The 19,018-nt window shown below is 43.7% G+C and overlaps 1 protein-coding gene and 1 non-coding gene across 2 annotated transcripts in view; one reads left to right on the top strand and one right to left on the bottom strand.

Annotated features, from left to right (window-relative positions):
* The window catches only part of SHB (SH2 domain containing adaptor protein B), a 262,808-nt gene that overhangs the window by 98,063 nt on the left and 145,727 nt on the right, over window positions 1-19,018 (top strand). The gene's annotated exons all lie outside the window — the stretch shown is intronic.
* On the bottom strand, window positions 14,454-14,586 carry LOC119948373. The gene has a single exon (XR_005456773.1). It is a non-coding gene; the product is annotated as a small nucleolar RNA SNORA7 (small nucleolar RNA).

Here is a 19,018-nt window from a genome sequence, read left to right as displayed (position 1 = left end):
CGTCTCTCCTAGAATGCCCCGCTCGCCATCTGCAATCGTTCTGTTAGTGGATCCATCGAGTTTTCTTGCTAAAAATAGAGACATGGTTGACCATTGCCGCCTTCCACGCAGTAAACTCAAGTCTCCATCCTCGACTCTCTCCCGTGCCGCTGCTGGCCAGCACGGGTGAGTTTTGACTTGTAGCAGCATGCCTTCCACTCGCCAGCCACTGCCCAAGCTAGGAATGGAATGGAATGGACAGGCCTCTGCTTGACGCTCCCTCCTGTAGCCGAGACTGGTAGAGTACTGGAAACTAACTCTCCAGGTGCAGCCCTGAGAGGGGAGTCTGGTCTACCATTTAATATATTCCTTCCAATACATCTTACCTCTAATAGGCTATCATGGAAAATTCTTCAACTTTTCCTTCTAGTAACCTGTTATGGGTCTCTCATTCACAAATTTTCCCAAAACTTTCTTGAGTCTGTTTCTACCTCTAGAACTCTGTGAAAGCTTTTTTTTCCCCTCCCAGAAGCAATTTATAAGTGCTGTTTTAAAATGTTTCAGTTTTCATCTGCTCTCCTTCACCCTAAGGATCATTCCAGAGACTCGGCAAGATGAAAGGAGGCTGAGTCCTCGAAATAAAAAATAAATGGGGAAAGTTTTCGTGACAGACACAGAGGGAAAAGTGAAAGAATATAAATACAAAACAACATAGAGGTTCCAAGGACTTTTAGCTCCATTGAACAATCCAAAATGTAGTGAAGATTGAATGTTCCAGCTCCCCAGGCCCTAGATCCGTGAGGCATTTCTACTGTGATTTAGGGAAGGAAAGGGAAAGCGATAGAAAGCTAGAAAAGATGGAAGAGAAAGAAAGGGGTGGAGAGAGGAGAAATAGAGAGGGGAGGTAGGGAGAAAGAGAGGAAAAGAAGTCATATTTAATGTGTGTGCCATTTTTTTTTTTTTTTTTTTTACTCTTCAGTGCCTGCTCATGGTCAGAGCCGCCACAGAACTTCCCAGCCCGAAATTAACTTAGACTGTGAGTTGCATGTGGGACAGGGACTGCGTCCAATCCGAATATCTCGTATCTACCCCAGCCCTTAGTTCAGTACTTAGCACATAGTAAGCACTTAACGAATAGCATTATTATATAATCTGGGAAAGATTGTTATGCCCCCCCTTATCCCCAGCATGCCTTTTCCTTCTAATTCTGGAGACTTTAGTTTGTGGATGCTTAGGGTCTTCCCTGAGTAATCTCTAACCTCCTCACCTTGGATCCCCCAATTGCCACCTCTGGCATAAGTTACCACAGCCCCTGCAGCTGTAGTATTCCAATCTGTAATTCAAGTGTCTGTCTCCCCCACTAGATTGGAAGCTCTCTGAGGGCAGGAATCGACTCTTCTAACTCTTGTACTCTGCCAGTGCACTGCGTATAATAGTGTTCAATAAAGAACAGTGTTTAGTTTTGTTTTCTGTCTCCCCCTTCTAGACTGTGAGCCCGCTGTTGGGTAGGGACCATCTTTATATGTTGCCAACTTGTACTTCCCAAGTGCTTAGTACTGTGCTCTGCACACAGTAAGCGCTCAATAAATACTATTGAATGAATGAACAAATACCGTCATTATTAATATTATTATTAATAATAAGTGTTACTGTTGATGATGCTAGATCACACTTATTAAGTTTGTCTTCCATCTTTCCAAAAATAATAATGATGATGGCATTTATTAAGCGCTTACTATGTGCCAACCACTGTTCTAAGTGCTGGGGAGGTTACAAGGTGATCAGGTTGTCCCATGGGGGGCTCACAGCCTTAATCCCCATTTTACAGATGAGGTAACTGAGGCACAGAGAAGTTAAGTAACTTGCCCGAAGTCACACAGCTGACAAGTGGCGGAGCTGGGATTTGAACCCATGACCTCTGACTCCCAAGCCCGTGATCTTTCCACTGAGCCATGCTGCTTCCAAGGTGTTGGCACAAACAGTTGGTTTGTTCATGGCCTAAGAGTAGGGAGTATGTATTATCAGCATTAAGTATTTCATAGATTTACTTTGATTTCATCATCTAAATTCAGAGGCAGGTTCTAAAAATGAAGCCAGAACTACAGACCTGAACATGTAGGCTTTGGAGCTTAATCAGTTGTATGAATCTAAAAGAAGAAAAATCCCACTGGGTGGTCAGTTATCTTATTAATCACCCAGTTCGGGTTTGTGGGCCCTAGATTTCAATTGGTTAGCCTAGAAACAGTAAAATATATTTAATCATAGTTCTGATTTCAGTCCTTACTTTGACATAGGCCCCTCAATTCTTCTGATGGGTCAGTAAAAGGATTGGTTATTGGCAATTCTGTGTATAACTTCTCTGACTTGTCTGTCATTTGCCAGAATAATTTGCCTACTGGACAGGAAACAGATAATCAAGTGTAAATATATTCTATATTAGTCACCCCAAGGCTTTCCTGTTCTTAGGAAACAATACACCTAAACACACCCTGCAATGAATTGAGTTATCCTGTTTTTATGAATGGTTGAAGACATGTTTTTGTAGCCTAGATGTCAATGGAAAAAGGGACTTAAATCAATTGGTGATTATCCTGCTCTCGAGGTCCCTTCCTCTCCCCCCTGTCCCCACCCCCTGTGCCCCACTTGAAACTTAGTCTGACAGGCCGATTTGACTTTACCGTCAAAAAACTATTTTTACAGTAGGGTTTTCGTGAACACAGGTGAAGTTTGATCATGTACCTCTGACATAGAAAATGGGGTCCAGCCAACCAGGGTGGATATGGTTGACCCTGTGAAGGCCGGATGACCAACCCAGGCTTTAAGATTGAAGTCTGCTGCTCTGCAAACCTACCTCGGCAGCACTGTCTGCGTCGTAAGAAATAGAGAAGCAGCATGGCTTAGTGGAAAGAGCCCGGGCTTGGGAGTCAGAGGTCGTGGGTTCTAATCCCGACTCTGCCACTTGTCAGCTGTGTGACTTTGGGCAAGTCACTTAACTTCTCTGTGCCTGTTACCTCATCAGTAAAATGGGGATTAAGACTGTGAGCCCCCTGTGGGACAACCTGATTTCCTTGTGTCTACCCCAGTGCTTGGAAAACAGTGCTTAGCATATAGAAAGCGCTTAACAAATACCATCATCATTATTACTGGCAAAGCAGCATGGCATTGTGGAAAGAGCACAGTCTTAGGAGTCAGAGCTCGTGGGTTCTAATCCCGGCTCTGCCACTTTTCAGCTGTGTGACCTTGGGCAAGTCACTTCACTTCTCTGTGCCTCAGTTACCTCATCTGTAAAATGGGGATTAAGACTGTGAGCCCCACGTGGGGCAACCTGATTACCTTGTATATACCCCAGTGCTTAGAACAGTGCTTGGAACATAGTAAGCGCTTAACAAATACTATAATTGTTATTATTATTATGAGCACTTGGCCCCTAGTCCCTTCCACAGTTTGCTTCAGACAGCGCTTCTAAGAATCTGGGTCAGAAGTGTAGTGAAATGTGGAGTCCGAAATGACTCTGTAAAATGGAGTCACTATAAGAACTGACTGCTCAGTGGCTTGCTGGTTACAGGCTACTAAAACGGAGCTTAACCCTGCCCTATTGCAGCTCTAACCTCAGCTAAGTAGCTCAGGACAGTGTTGGACCTCTATTTTTAGCTACGTGGCTCTGTACAGACAATTGTGAGTTAAGGGCAGGCCTATGAGAATGCACTTTGCGGAGTTGTCAATTATAAATAATTTTGGTATTTGTTCAGTGCTTACTATATGCCAAGCACTATACTAAGCAGTAGGGTAGATACAAGATAATCTGATCTCAATATGGGGCTCCCAGTCTAAGTAGGAGGGAAAACAAGTATTGAATCCCCAGTTTGCAGATGAAGTAACACAGAGATTACATAGAGAAATTAAGTGCCTTGCCAAAGGTCACACATCAGTAAGTGGCAGAGTTAGGATTGGAACCCGGGTCTCCTCCAACTCCCAGGCCCCTGCTCTTTCTATTAGGCCATGTTGTCACAGCAATAAAGAGCAGTGTCGGACTGTCGCTTTTGAGTTGACTGTTGTCAACTCTGGGACTCTGCCCCCAAAGCATTGGAACTGAAGGACTGAAAGCTGCTAGTTTGGCACCCTCAGCTTTTTAATCAGGGTGGGCAGATGTAGCTAGCTAGCCCACCTTGTCCCTTGGAGTAGGATAAGGACTACTCCTCCAGGAGGCCTTCCCAGACTGAGCCCCTTCTTTCCTCTCCCCCTCGTCCCCCTCTCCATCCCCCCGTCTTACCTCCTTCCCTTCCCCACAGCACCTGTATATATGTATATATGGTTGTACATATTTATTACTCTATTCATTTATTTATTTTACTTGTACATTTCTATCCTACTTATTTTATTTTGTTGGTATGTTTGGTTCTGTTCTCTGTCTCCCCCTTTTAGACTGTGAGCCCACTGTTGGGTAGGGACTGTCTCTATGTGATGCCAATTTGTACTTCCCAAGCGCTTAGTACAGTGCTCTGCACATAGTAAGCGCTCAATAAATACGATTGATTGATTGATTGATTGATTGACTAGGTGGAAACTGGAATTGCAGCTGAGTTCTGGGGCTACAACAGAGTCAAGGTTCTTTCCCATCCCCACCCTTAGCCAGGAGTGAACTTTCCAGGTCTTGCCTGGCTCTTCTCAGCCCCATATATGTCAGTGTCCCTCCCTGACTTGTTTCCTGCTTCCTGGCTTCTTGTGCGTCTCTTTTGTTACCGTCCTCATTCATTCATTCATTCATTCATTCATTCAATCATATTTATTGAGCGCTTACTGTGTGCAGAGCACTGTACTAAGCGCTTGAGAAGTACAAGTCGGCTACATATAGACACGGTCCCTACCCAACAATGGGCTCACAGTCTAGAAGGGGGAGACCGACAACAAAACAAACCACGTAGACAGGTGTCAAAATTGTCAGAACAAATAGAATTATAGCTATGTGCACATCATTAACAAAATAAATAGAATAGTAAATATGTACAAGTAAAATAGAGTAATAAATCTGTACAAATATATACAAGTGCTGTGGGGAGGGGAAGGAGGTAGGGCAGGGGGCGGATGGGGAGGAGGAGAGGAAAAAGGGGGCTCAGTCTGGGAAGGCCTCCCGGAGGAGGTGAGCGACTTATTAGCAACTGTCCTGAAGTCCTCCCTAATGACTAAAAATGAAACAATGGCATCCCCGTCTGGGTCTCACCTTCGAGACCCTTTCATTCTCCCACCATCTCTGGCAGTGGAGATTGGGGAATTCATCCATCACTACTCCCCTCTCCCTTGTGGTCACAGGAGACCACTAGGAGGAGGATGGGAAATTGTGGAGGGAGGCAAGGAAACAGGTGACCGTATCTTACAGTGGAAAACTGAGTAAAAATCATTTCTAATCCTGATGTACATTAAGGTGAAAAAATAATATTCAAGTCCGTTGCAGAACCAGAGCTTTCCTTGGCTTTTGATTGGGATTGAGCAATGAGATATGTGGCAAAGACACACACCAACCTTTATTATCATCATTATTATTATTATTATTATTTTATTATGTGCCTCCTTTTCTGATTCATAGCGATTCCATTGATATACTTTCTCCAGAATGTCCTTTCCTCAGCCATAATCCACATCCTTTCTAATGGTTCTTCCGTGATCGTTGTTATGGTCTCTATCCATCTAGCTGCCGGTCTGCCTCTTCCATGTTTTCCCGGGACTTTTCCTAGCATTAGTGTCTTCTCCAGAGAATTAGATTAGCATATGCTGGATACATAATCAGGAGGACTAAGCCGAATCATTTGGCCTTCCAAAGACCGCATGAGTTTAGTTTGCTCACTCACCAACCTAGTTCAGGTAAATGATATCTAAATGCTTCTTACCAGCGATCCAGCTGATTCATGTTTTGAAACACTCCTGGTGGCTTTACGGTGACCATCATCTCCGATCTCAAGGCTGATAATGGAAACAAGCTACCTCATTTTCCTCGTTAATAGTCCAGAACAGTGATGAATTTAGGTGATTTGTCTACCTAGTTTATTACTTCACTAATTGAGGCCACTCATCTTGTGGTACCCCAGAGTGCACTTCAGGAAAGCTGCTAATAATAATAGTAATAATACTTTGTAAATAGGGCCTTTCATCTAAGGATCTCAAAGACCTTTAGGGCTATTACCTCATTAATCTTCACCAAGTCCCTCTGAGGTAGATAGGTTGATTGTCAGTGAGTATTATTATTCCCATTTTACAGATAGGAAAAACTGAAGTACAGAGAAGTGAGAGGCTTTCTTCTGCTTGGTGCATATGTGGAGGAGTAGAACAGGCTTTCTTACATGATCTGCCCCTGGCCCTTCAGTAGTAAGGGAAAACCAAGACACGTTTTCATTTTTAAGCCTGATCATGTCTTCAGATCTGGGCGACGTTTAAAAAATTCAAGTCCCTTCTATTTAGGCCCCCTATCCAAAGAACGAAAACAAACAAAATTGCATAGACTATTTGTCCTCCTCCCATCCTACAAATCCCAGCTAGTACTTGTGCAATTAATGGAGGTCAAACTCCAGTGGAAACTTTCAGCTTAGTTAGTTTTGTGAGGGAAGTCAGTAAGATGAACTACTTGTCATTCCAAAAATGAGAGAGCCCAGTTTTGCAGTGTGGTTGGTGTTTGTGGTGGGACAAATCATTTTAAATGTTTTCCTAGCCCAACCTGGAAGTGAGCAGGCTATGAGGCTCTCTGGCAGAAGCTGGGGGCCTGAGAGTATTTTCTCAATATTTTCGACAACTTGAAGAGGCTTTTTCAGTAGTAGGTGCATAATGCTGGTCTCACTCTGAGTTATGGGACATGGATGTCCAGCTAAGCAGTGTATATAGTTAGTTCCTTGCTCTTACTCTATTTCAGAACTCTCTTTTTTCTTGAAAGAATCTTTAAAAAAAAATAATGGTTTACTGGTGGTTTCTGAATGTGTCTGGGGTTATGAAGTAAAGATGATAAAATTCCGATGTATTGGAGGGAGGAGGAGGATTATTAGGTAGAGATGAAGCATGGAGAGCTATTCCTGAACTATATTGAAGGATACACCCTGATCATCTAAATTTTAAAGGTGTCACTCAAGGTAAAGGGGGACTAAATATACCCTTTTGAATTTCATATGCGCTTATCCATTCAACAAACTGACAAACTGTTCCATTTTCATGTTTGATTTTAGTGAACTTTCATCCAAACCCCCCCCCCCCCCCCCCCCCCCCCGCAAAATGGATGCCCAGGTTTGGTGAAAAGTTATTTGTGTGAGAGAGAAGATTAATCAGGCAGTCTGAATCCATCCCACCCCCCACTCTCAGTTTTTACTTTAGATGAGCTTTACCATTAGATTTGGCCTCAGAGACAGTGCAATGCTAAGCACGTAATACAGTGCTCCGCACACAGTAAGCACCCAAAAAATTCCATTGACTGATGTTTGCTATTCTATCAATTCAGTTTACAGTAAGGAGTGGTAAGGTATTTTTCAAAATCATCCATTTTGCACCAGAGATAGAAGCCAATATTCATTTGGTCTAAAACTTGCTGCAAATAATAAGGCTCTGAACTATGGAAAAGTGTTCAGATGTTTTGGTAACAATAATAATAATTATTATTATTCTGGTGTTTATTAAGCACTTGCTGTATGTCAGGCACTGTACTAAGCATGGGGTGGATAATAATAGTAATAATAATGGTATTTATTAAGCACTTACTATGTGCCAGGCACTATACTAAGCTCTGGGGTGGATACAAGCAAATCGGGTTGGACTTGATCCCTGTCCCTCAGCAACTCGGGTTGGACACAGTCCCTATCCCACGTGGGGGCCCCAACAGTGTATCCTGTGTTTGACTTCCTTCACAGAAGAAACTATTCATCATTTGGGGACAGAAGTGAGGCAAAACCTATCTTTCATGACATTTAAATCCATTGTGCTGCAGTCAGACCCAGATTATAAAATGTTTTTTCAGTTTTCTGTACCCCCTGATTCTCCTGTACCGTGGAAGTTGTTTTTGGAAAACTCATGCTATAGTGATCACCTCTTCCAGTACTAGTTAGACATGAACCATTTCTTCTGAAACCACTGCATGCAGTATCCAAACAAGTTCACATTATAGGACAAACATTCCCCAATTCTGTAACAACATTCTAGTCATAATGAAAACGTATGTTAATGGCAGGACTAAGTGTAAAGTTTGTACCTGTGTTGTTCTCTTTGTTTTGTTTTTTTTTTTGTATATTCAGTTGAAACAATTTTGAGTTCCAAAGGTGGTATTACATCACTACTCCTGTTTGCTAATCAGGTGGTTTTGCTTAGGTGAGCCAGGAATAAACCTTTAATTATAGTTAAGCAACCTCGTTTCACCCTAATCAGCAATACTAATAGCACAGAATAAGAATGAAATATACATGAACCATTGAACATTACCTGTTGTTCGTGCTATTCCCTTTCCAGATTTCATTCCAGGGATTGGATTGGTCTGGGCTTGTCTAGGTTTAGACCTTTGCTGTTCTTAACTCGAAAGTAGGTGTCTAGGAGAGAGCTTCTTTGAGTTTTTTTCAAGTTACCAAAGAGCAGTTTCTTATTCTATCAAAAAGCTCGTCATGGCTTCCTCTTCCATTTATGCTCTCCTTTTTTTCACTTAGAAGCAGGACCTAGTTGCAAGATCTCAAGTTCATAAGTGATTCTGAGCAGTCTGAGCCATTTCCAAGGCTGTAGATTTTTTTAAATCTTCAGGTAGACCTGTGAAATGCCAAGACCATTCACTTCCAATTATACTAAAATGTTGGACATGTACAAGGCGGAAGCGGCGTGGCTCAGTGTAAAGAGCACGGGCTTTGGAGTCAGAGGTCATGGGTTCAAATCCCGACTGCACCACTTGTTAGCTGGGTGACTTTGGGCAAGTCACTTCACTTCTCTGAGCCTCAGTTACCTCATCTGTAAAATGGGGATTGAGTGTGAGCCCCCCGTGGGACAACCTGATCACCTTGTAACCTCCCCAGCGCTTAGAACAGTGGTTTGCATGGTAAGCGCTTAATAAATGTCATTATTATTAAGGCGGAAGCATGTCCCCTAGAATGTTTTTAACAGCATTTTCCTTCATTGGAGGAGCCTGTTACCTGATGCTTGGAGACCTCAAAGAAGTTATTTTCCTGTTCCTGTTAGACAATGCAGTAATATAAATATAGCAGCAATGCTGTAGTCACTGTACACCCAGTTAACTATGTATTTTGCGAAGACCATTTTTCCAGCAATGCTTGTCTAATTGGTTAGAACATGATTGCAATAGGTGAAGAAACGGTTATGCTCATGCACACCTTTACAGCAAGAGTTTTTCTTAATCTTTGGTTTGTCAGGAACCCTGGGGAAGCAGCGGAAAGAACACGGGTCTAGAAGTTAGGGGACCTGGGTTCTAATCCCAGCCCCCCCATTTGTCTGCTGTTTGACCTTGGGTAAATCACTTAATTTCTCTGTGCCTCAGTTACCTCATGGGTAAAATAGGGAATAAGACTGTGAGCCCCGTGTAGGACAGGGACCGTGTCCAACCTGATTAGCTTATATTCATTCATTCATCCAATCGTATTGATTTCCCTACTGAGAGCTCACCTCCTCCAGGAGGCCTTCCCAGACTGAGCCCCCTTTTTCCTCTCCTCCTTCCCATCCCCCTCCGCCCTAACCCCTTCCCCTCCCCACAGCACTTGTATATATTTGTACAGATTTATTCCTCTATTTATTTTACTTGTACATATTTACTACTCTATTTTGTTAATGATGTGCATATAGTTGTAATTCTATTTACTCTGACGATTTTGACACCCGTCTACATGTTTTGTTTTGTTGTCTGTCTCCCCCTTCTAGACTGTGAGCCCAGTTTTGGGTACGGACCGTCTCTATATGTTGCCTACTTGTACTTCCCAAGCGCTTAGTACAGTGCTCTGCACACAGTAAGCCCTCAATCCATTTATTCATTCATTCAATCATATTCACTGAGCGTTTACTGTGTGCAGAGCACTGTACTACAGTGGAAAAGAGTACCGACTTTGGAGCCAGAGGTCATGGGTTCAAACCCCGGCTCCTCCAACTGTCAGCTATGTGACTTTGGGCAAGTCACTTAACTTCTCTGGGCCTCAGTTACCTCAGCTGTAAAATGGGGATTCAGACTGTGAGCCCCCCATGGGACAACCTGATCACCTTGCAACCTCCCCAACGCTTAGAACAGTGCTTTGCACATAGTAAGCGCTTAATAAATACCATCATTATTATTATTATTACTACTACTATGTACTTGGAAAGTACAATTCTTATATCTACACCAGTGCTTAGGACAGTGCCTGGCACATAGTAAGTGCTTAACAAATATCATTTAAAAAAAGAACATATTCTCTGCACTGGAGAAGGATGGAGCAGTTTATGGCTCAGGAGCTACAACCGGCTCCCCTCAGACCTGTCCCAAGGAAGAGACTCCAGCCGAGGGCTGTGGTGTCACTTGTTTTCCCTGCCTCTGCTGGGAGAGCATTTTGCTGGTGGTTTTGAGGTCAGAGCCTGCCCCAGTCCCCTCTTCCCAACCCCCTCAGGCTGCAGCTGCTCATCTGCTCCTGGGAAAGCACTGGTCGGCCATTCGTTTCCAGGACAGAGCTGTGGAGCAGGGAACCTTCTTCTCTTTCTGCTTCACACTCCACCCCTGCAACATGTTCTGTTGGACCTTTCCTTGTAGCCCTATCAACTCCTTCCCGGACTGAGCCTCGGGACTGGAGAGAGAGGCAGACCAGAACTCAAGCTGAGGCATTAGGGAGGAGACTACTATGAAGCAGCTGCAGATTCAGGGCCTAACATGATGCGATGCTATCGCTGTCTTTGATATACCCCTGCACGTAGCTCCAGACCACAGGTAATCAGTGTAGTGATACCAGCATAGCAGCAGGGCATTCCAATACCTTGAGGCATTTCTCAATGCAGCGGAACAGCTGGAGAAGCTATAATAGAGGTAGACAGATATTCTGCACAGGAAAAGACCTAAAAATAGCTCCTTCCAACTTACAGAAGTGGCTTCAGTTGACACACAACATCTTTTTCAGCCTGGGTACTGTATGCACAATAGGGCCTTTGCAGTTCTTAAGTCTAAAAATAGGCCCCTCCGTATCAGAGATATGAGCTACAAACGGTGAACTCTGGGTCCCTTTTCTGACTTTGTGGTGGGCTCAAGGGGCTCCTCCCTGACCCCAAGGCCAGACGTGTAACTCAGGCAACTCTTTGGTCCTTTTTATATGGCAGCTAAGCTCTAATTAGTAGGGGGAGAGGAGAGAATCTCAACCCTTATCCATGTTAGAGCAAAGCCATTTTATATACATAGCCTTATTCATCCAGTCACCTCTGAAGTGTAGGTATGGCAGACAAACGTTTATTGGACAAAGTGTAGAATGAGAGGAACTCCCCTGTTGCTCAGAAATGAAGATGAAGTTTGGAGGCATTTTTAAGCCTCAAATAAAGGGCCATTTAAGAACAGAGATCTAAGCAAGTGCATTGAAGCACTCTTTGTAGCAACTGAGGCCCTCCTTCCTGCTACCTTCTTCCTCATTCCTCAAAACTGTTAGAAGACAGTCCAGAGCCTGATGCTGGAGAAAGGACCAAAAACATTGTCTGAATCTCTCTTCCATTCTGAATCATCAGATTTTTGGAGGGCTATCTTCAATCTGCTTTGGTTTCTGAGCAATATGATAAAGGACCTTGAGATCCCTGCCAGCTCAAAGATTCGATAATATTAATAGTGATAGTATTTATTAAGTACTTACTAGGTACAAACCACTGTACCGAGCACTGGGAAGGAAATACACAGATGAGGTATGAATATGGTCCCCAAAGAGCTCACATACTAAGAAGTAAGAGGGGAAACTGATTTTTTAAGGAAATCTGGTAGATCTCTTCTCAGTGACACTTGAATAAATACAGATATGTTTGTATGTATTACTTTACAAGGGACCATGAGAAGCTAAATAATGTAGGGCTGGAACTGTATATTCCAAGAAAGCGTTGAGTCCATCTTTGTGTCCTTTTTTTAGCCAACCTAATATGCCTGACAATTATTTCTGCAAGCTAAGCAAGTGTGATTCTCTTTTCATTCTTTCCTTATGCCATTACACACACTGGTGAAATTAGAACAATTTAAAAACCAGGCTTAGAGAAACGCATGGAACAGGTGATCTATCCCTTTTACTGAAACTGCAGCTGAATAGTATAAGGAAGCCTAGGAATTTCTTACCTACTCTTTGAAAATTGTCCTAATTAATGCCTGTTTTTGTTAAAAAATAGAGAGGATTCCTAGTTCCAGGAAGAATCCCTAAAACTGAAAGAAAAGAAGAAAAAGGAACACTCTTCTTTATCTTAGGGTGAAATAACCAAGTTTGAACACATGGACATCCAAGGATGAGCCTTTCATATGTAAGGCATGTTTTTAATGGGGATTTTTTTTTTCTATTAGTAGTCAATGTTGCCAGTTCCTCTCTAACCCATCTCATGTACGGTACATTTTAAGGGCCGAGTTCCTCTACTCCTAGGGTCCAAGGTCTGAAGTGTGAGAAGAATACATCTTTGTAGTGTGCATATAAGAAGAGTTGAGGGACAGCTAGAGGAAGGTCTTTTGAAGGTAGTGAAAAATTAATTTGCTTCCCTAGCTATCAGCTGTTGTTTAGCTAGGAGTGGAAATATAAGAAGTCATGGCTGGTGTGAAAGGAAAGAACAGTACCAGTTTAGAAGTGGTGGGAAGATGGCCTTCCAAACTGAGAGAAATCAGAAATGAAAGGGGCTTTGAGCAAAGGTTCAAGCCAAGAGGCTGCAGCTGCTGACTTTGCCGGTCTCCTTCCAAAATTTGACTGTAGATAATCAAGAAAGTTTCTACACCCGCGTGCAGCCTTTTGCACTGGGTAGATGGACTCCCAAATCTACTATTCTCAGACCATCGGCAGGGGCTGGAGCTGGAAAGTGTTTCATTGTACCTGCCTGTTGTTGCTCTTTCTGGAGAGTGGGGGGGAATGCTCCCTGAATCCTCTGCTGCACTTCTTTCTTCTTTCCCACCCAGTCTCTTGAACACTTTCCTTCTACCTCTGAGTAGAGACTCTATCCCATGCGCATCTCTCATGCACTCGCAGGAAGAAGCAGGTCATTCTAGCTGTGGCTTGCTCTCTATTCTCCTTCTGCCTTCCTCTCATTCAGCTGCCCTCCCGCTACACCTCAGACAGACCCCCAGCTTTGCCCACTCTCAGATCCAAAAGCCCCACCTCCTCCACCAAGCCCTCCCCGATTAATTTCCCACTACTCTGAGCCATCTCATCTTTCGGACAACTCCAGAATGTAGAACTGACTTATTTACCCCCTCCTTAGCACTCATGTATATATGTCCACCTAATTTCCTTATTTCTACCACTCTAGCTATAAATATTGTTATGGTTGTCTCCCCACTTAGAGTGTAAGCTCCTTGTGAGCAGGAAACGTGTTACTTCATTGTTCTACACTTCCCAAGCACCTGATTCAGTGCCTTGCACCAAGTCGGCACTCGATAAAGACTGCTACCACTACTACTAAACCATAGTTATAAATAATAATAATGATATTTGTTAAGCGCTTACTATGTGCCAAGCACTGTTCTAAGCATTGGGGTAGATACACGGTAATCAGGTCGTCCCATGTGGAGCTCACAGTCTTAATCGGGAAGCAGCATGGCTCAGTGGAAAGAGCACAGGCTTGGAAGTCCGAGGTCATGGGTTCTAATCCCGGCTCCTCCACTTGTCAGCTGTGTGACTTTAGGCAAGTCACTTAACGTCTCTGTGCCCGGTTACCTCATCTGTAAAATGGGGATTAAGATTGTGAGCCCCACATGGGACAACCTGATCACCTTGTATCCCCCCAGTGCTTAGAACAGTGCTTTGCCCATAGTAAGCGCTTAACAAATACCATCATCATCATCATCATTATTATTATTAATCCCCATTTTACAGATGAGGTAACTGAGGCCAAGAGAAGTTAAGTGACTTTCCCAAAGTGGTGGAGCCGGGATTCGAACCCGTGACCTCTGACTCCCAAGCCCGTGCTCTTTCCACTAAGCCCCGCTGCTTCTCTAGCAGCGATTGCAGTGATTGACGATATGGCATCTCAACCTGGGCACAGGGTGAGTTGAATCACGAGTGAGGCTGAGGCAGTGTTGCGAAGAATGCGTCCCCAGCCGACAGAGTCATCCCAAACCCACTTTGCCCATTTACTACCATCCTTTGTCTTGTGCTGTTGTTTCTGACCCGTAGCGACACATCTCTCCCAGAATGCCCGACCTCCACCTGCAATCGTTCTGGTACTGCAACCGCAGAGTTTTCTTCGTAAAAATACAGAAGTGGTTTTCCGTTGCCGCCTTCCGTGCAGTAAACTTGAGTCTCCGCCTTCGGCTATCTCCCTGCCGCTGCTGCCCAGCACGGGTGACTTGTAGCAGATGGCCTTCCACTCGCTAGCCACTGCCCAAGCTAGGAATGGAATGGGTACGGCCTGACTCTCCCTCCTGTAGCCAAGACTGGTAGAGTACTGGAAACTCTCCAGGTGCGATCCTGAGAGAGAGGGGTATTATCATCTCTACCGTTTACTTGAGCATCCTCCTCCACTACCACCTCCCCTGTCTTTGGCTGGCTAGCACGGACTGGTGCCCTAGCCTGCTGTGCTAGGGGATCTGCAAGAGCAAGCGGGTGAGATGAGTAGGAGGGGTAACAGTGGCAACCAGGTGGCTCAGCCCATGCAGTGGAGGTGGGTGGGTGGGAAGAGGGAGGCCACTGCTCTCTGCGAACTTTGGCCACGATTTCCTAAGTTCTCCAGCCGCAGCAGTGTTGGCAACCCACATTTTAATGGGGCCGGCTGCGGCAGCAAGGAAGAAGGAAGGCGGTGGTAAAGGAAGGGAGCAGCTTTAAGCAGAGAAGGAGCGTGGCTCAGTGGAGGTCATGGGTTCAAATCCCAGCTCCGCCGATTGTCAGATGTGTGACTTTGGGCAAGTCACTTCACTTCTCTGGGCCTCAGTTACTTCATCTGGAAAATGGAGATCAAAACTGTGAGCCCCACGTGAGACGCTGTGCAGAAATGCTCTGGGCATGTTACTCCCCTCCTCAAAAATCTCCAGTGGCTACCAATCAACTACACATCAGGCAAAAACTCCTCACCCTCAGCTTCAAGGCTGTCCATCACCTCACCCCCTCCTACCTCACCTCCCTTCTCTCCTTCTATAGCCCAGCCCGCACCGTCCGCTCCTCTGCCGCTAATCTTCTCACCGTGCCTCGTTCTCGCCTGTCCCGCCGTCAACCCCCGGCCCACGTCATCCCCCTGGCCTAGAATGCCCTCCCTCCGCACATCCGCCAAGCTAGCTCTCTTCCTTCCTTCAAAGCCCTACTGAGAGCTCACCTCCTCCAGGAGGCCTTCCCAGACTGAGCCCCCTCCTTCCTCTCCCCCTCCCCATCCCCCGCCTAACCTCCTTCCCCTCCCCACAGCACCTGTATATATGTTTGAACGTATCTATTACTCTATTTTATTTGTACATATTTATTCTATTTTATTTTGTTAATATGTTTTGTTTTGTTGTCTGTCTCCCCCTTCTAGAGTGTGAGCCCGCTGTTGGGTAGGGACCGTCTCTATATGTTGCCAACTTGTACTTCCCAAGTGCTTAGTACAGTGCTCTGCACACAGTAAGCGCTCAATAAATACAATTGAATGAATGAATGAAATGAGACAACCTGATCACCTTGTAGCCTTCGCAGTGCTTAGAACAGTGCTTTGCACATAGTAAGTGCTCAACAAATGCCATCATTTATTTTTTATTTTTAAAACAATGGGGAGGGAAAGGAGGAAGATGCACTGTGTAATGCTGCTAAACAACCAGAAGCTATTCCTCTGCCCAGCCGTGGAGAGTGGGGAGGGGCCAGTCAAATGTGAAACTAGCATGGGGACACCCTTCTCCCTCTTCCTTTCCCCTCTATTCTTAACCACCCCCCAACACACACACACAGACACACACCCTCCCCCCATTTCCATGTACCATTTCCTTCTGGCTGCTGCTGTTACCACTGCCTTTATCCTTCCTTGTCTGTGTGACCTTGGGCAAGGTACTTCACTACTCTGTGCCACAGTTACCTCATCTGTAAAATGGGGATTGAGACTGTGAGCCCCATGTGGGACAGAGACTGTGTCCAACCCGATTTGCTTATATCCCCCCTGGAACTTAGTACAGTGTCTGGCACATAGTAAGTACTTAACAAATACAATAATGATAATGTAATATCACACACAGTTCAGTCCCAGAAAGTTTTTTGATGTTAGTCAAGGTTGATACTAGCAGAGGATGCTGTAACAGTGTTTGGCACATAGCGCTTAACAAATACCATAATTATTATTATTAAAATACCAGTGAGTTTTATGGAGAATTTAACTGAAACTGAGCTGTGAGCAGCCTTCTGCAAAAACATAGTTGATGTCTTAAAGGAGTAAGTCATTGTATTTAGTAAACTTCAGTTACCAAACCTTCTTGGTTTGTTTAATCCCAGAGCACCATAAATTCCTATCCATTAAGAATTCCTTAGTATCTTTTTGTGTCAGCAATGGGCCGCCTTTGGCAATTGAAAATAATTTCCATAGGAGACTGAGCCCTGAGTGAACCCTTTCCATCTGGAGAGCTCAAAGAAGAAAAACTAGGCTGGTTATTTTTTTCTTTTTCACTTTCTACTTTTGCAACCCCTTTTCTACAACTTTTCTAAGTATTATTCAAGTAACCGAGTTTTCGAGTCTCGGGTCCCTCGTCCTAACAGTTGTGGGACATGAAAATGGGTTCTCAAGAGTATTTTGGAAACTCCTTCTTTAGAGACATTTTAGAAAAGGATGGAAAGGCATGGTTCTGCCTGAAGAGAATTATGGATGAAATGACCCATCGATGCCTCTTCTAGCTCTGGGTTCTGAAGCCACGATTCTCGACCTTCCTTTCAATCCAGGTTGCTCCAAGAAGAATAATATTTTACAGAACACTGCTCAAACAGAAACCAGCAGATCCTTATTTACTTTATCCTCATATGCCAGTCAGTCATTGGCAGCTGTTACGGAAAGGTGCGCTGTATGTGACAGTTCTGTCAGCAAATCATACTAGGCCAAGATCCACAAAAATTGTGCTTTTGAAAACAAGCCACCCATTGTGAGAGAGCTCTCGAATGTTACACAAACGCATAACAATTTTGAACACATAACAATTTTGTCAATCATGACATTGCTCAATGGGGTCCGTTTATCATGGGTCACAATCAAATTTGCCAACATTCAGTGATACTATTACTCCCAACTAGATCCAAGCAAAACCCTGCCAGGAACTTGCCTTCCTAAAATGGGAAGGCAGTTTGCCCACAGCCTCCCTAAAAGGTGATTTTTCAATGCCTTTTCACAGAAGACTGTTTTTCATGTGGCTTGAAATAATTTGCCTTTATGTTGTTTTAAAATAAAAATTTAAAGCACTATAGTTTTGCATCCTCTGAGAGGAAGCAAATAAACACATTTCAAGGAACTGTATGTTGTCAGGTGCCTTTTTTTAATGGCTTTCTTCCCCTTGATAAACGTCCTTCACTCAGCTGGTTTAAAGAGTGAATGTTATAGGCCAGAAAGTAAGCAGCTTCCTTCCATGGAATTAAAACACTTAATAATTCCCCATTACCATTGATCCTCAACCTTTCCCATTTAAAGGATGTGGAAACTGAGAAGCAGAGAAGTTAAAAGTTAAAAGACAAATTCCTGTTGTAAATTACTGACAGAGCTGAGACTAGCACTTTTCCTAGTCCAGTGAACCATTTATTAGATCATGCTGCCTTCAGTAGTAAATAATTGAGGAATTTCTAACAGTTGCACACATCACTAGGTACCTTCAGGGTGGGAAGCTAGTATTCCTCCAAGTGGAAATTCTGCTATAAACCCTGCAGAATTCTCCTACTGCTTATTTTCACTTATGCAAAGTAACTTTTACCCCTTAGATAAAACCTGTATCTTAACTTAGGTCATATGCATTTGAGGGTGAGTGAACCTGTCAATTGAAACACAAAAGTAGTAAATTATGTCTATGAAAATTTATGCAGTTTTAAGGGAGCTAGGTTTTAGGGTTCTTGGATGATCCTAATAGTACCCAAAAAACTTGGTCTTTGTTGGAGTACCAAGATCCATGTCCTTGATCTTTTAGTTCTGTGACTAATAGAATTCCAAGATCTTAATGCTTGGTTTAAAAATATTTTCAAATCTTAAATGTCATTTTTTTTTAAAAAAAAAGCAATTTCCCTGCATCCTTCTGGAACTTTAGACTGAAACTAAGGTTATTAAATTACAGTACTGCAACCCAGCATTGATGATCTAATTACCTTTTGTTTCTCAGGTGATGAAAGGTTATAGCCTTTTCATTTCTGTTAGCAAATCACCCTTGGCATTTGGAAATGGAAATCACATTAATGACCAATTAGCTAGATATTTTGACAAGCTTAAGTAGTAAGAGAAAATCTGGGGTTAGATGTGAATAAGCTATGATTCAGTGATATTGATAGAGCATTTTACTGGGTACTGAGCACTTAGTGGGTAGAGAGAACTGTATTATGTGCTTGGAAGAGTTTGATACAGAGTTGCCAAACACATTCCCAGCCCACAAGGAGTTTGCAGTGAAGGTGTGAACAGGAGGTCAGTGACAAGATAGCTGAAATTGAAGTACAGTGAAAAGGTTGGTGTTAGGGGAATGAGGTGTGAGGTGTAATAGGAAATCAGGGTCGCCTCAAACTTAATTATGTCAAAAAAAAAATGATGATGGCATTTGTTAAGCACTTACTATGTGCCAGGCACTGTTCTAAGCACTGAGGGGATACAAGGTAATCAGGTTATCCCACATGGGGCTGACAGTCTCAATCCCCATTTTCCAGATGAGGGAACTGAGGCACAGAGAAGTTAAGTGATTTGCCCAAAGTCACGCAGCTGACAAGTGGTGGGACCGCTGACTCCCAAG

Source organism: Tachyglossus aculeatus, chromosome X4 (assembly GCF_015852505.1).
Source record: "Tachyglossus aculeatus isolate mTacAcu1 chromosome X4, mTacAcu1.pri, whole genome shotgun sequence".
NCBI lineage: Eukaryota > Metazoa > Chordata > Mammalia > Monotremata > Tachyglossidae > Tachyglossus > Tachyglossus aculeatus.
The sequence above is the reverse complement of the archived record's forward strand: the minus strand, read 5'-3'. Positions and strand labels throughout refer to the sequence as shown.